The 730-nt window shown below is 54.5% G+C and overlaps 1 protein-coding gene across 2 annotated transcripts in view; it reads left to right on the top strand.

Moving 5' to 3' along the window:
• The window catches only part of Cdk16 (cyclin dependent kinase 16), a 12,380-nt gene that overhangs the window by 1,211 nt on the left and 10,439 nt on the right, over window positions 1–730 (top strand). The window contains exon 1 of one of the 2 annotated variants that reach the window (XM_033760177.1): window positions 7–19. The exons of the other annotated variant lie outside the window; for it this stretch is intronic. The gene's annotated coding sequence lies outside the window, so the exon portion shown is untranslated. Of the gene's footprint in view, window positions 1–6; window positions 20–730 lie in introns of those variants that run through there. 2 annotated transcript variants of the gene reach the window in all.

The raw sequence follows: 730 nt of genomic DNA on the forward strand, positions 1-730 counted from the left end.
TGCTCGCGCGCCCCCGCCGGTGAGCGCGTCTCTCAGACTTGGGGGAGGGGTTGCTCCTCCTCCTAAGGAACCAGTCCTGACCCCAGGGCGTACTGGGGGTCTGAGCTGTTCGCCTGACAGGTGCCCCCTCCCCTAGCTAATTTCCCAGAGTGCACCGGGACAGGGGGGTCATTTGAGGCCTCCCTGACCTTGGCCCCGCCCTGGGCCCGTCCTGGGAGCTAGGGATGGGAAGTGCTAACAAGGAGCAGGTTGATAAAAGGACTAGAGGTTGTGGGAGTGGGTGATAGAGTGGTGAAAGACTTGACGTTTGTTAAGGGGGGGGCCTGAGTTGTGCAGGGGTCGGAGCATGTAGCCTAATGACTGTGTAAATTTTGAGGCCCAGTGTGAGCTAATGGAAGGGAATGGTAGGGTGGAAAGAGACCTGAGGGTCTGCGATAGAGGCTAGGGAGTCAGTTTAGTTCTAAGACAAGCTAGTGAAGGTTAGGGCTGTAGAGAGGCCCAGTGTATGTTAGTGGGGAACAGGATAGAAAAGGTACCAGAAGGTGCGCTAATAGGATCAGGGTTCTGAGGCCCTGTGTGTAGTGATGAGGGTCAGGATGGTGTTAATACTCTGCGAATCCAGAGTGTACTCATAGAGGAACGAGCAGTTGAAGGACCCAAATGTGAGTGTGTGCTGTTGAGGGTCATGGCTGTAAGGGTGTCTTGTGAGGCGAAGTATATATATATATGT

This window comes from Fukomys damarensis, unplaced genomic scaffold, assembly GCF_012274545.1.
Source record: "Fukomys damarensis isolate Sample0158 unplaced genomic scaffold, DMR_v1.0_HiC HiC_scaffold_39, whole genome shotgun sequence".
Lineage (NCBI taxonomy): Eukaryota > Metazoa > Chordata > Mammalia > Rodentia > Bathyergidae > Fukomys > Fukomys damarensis.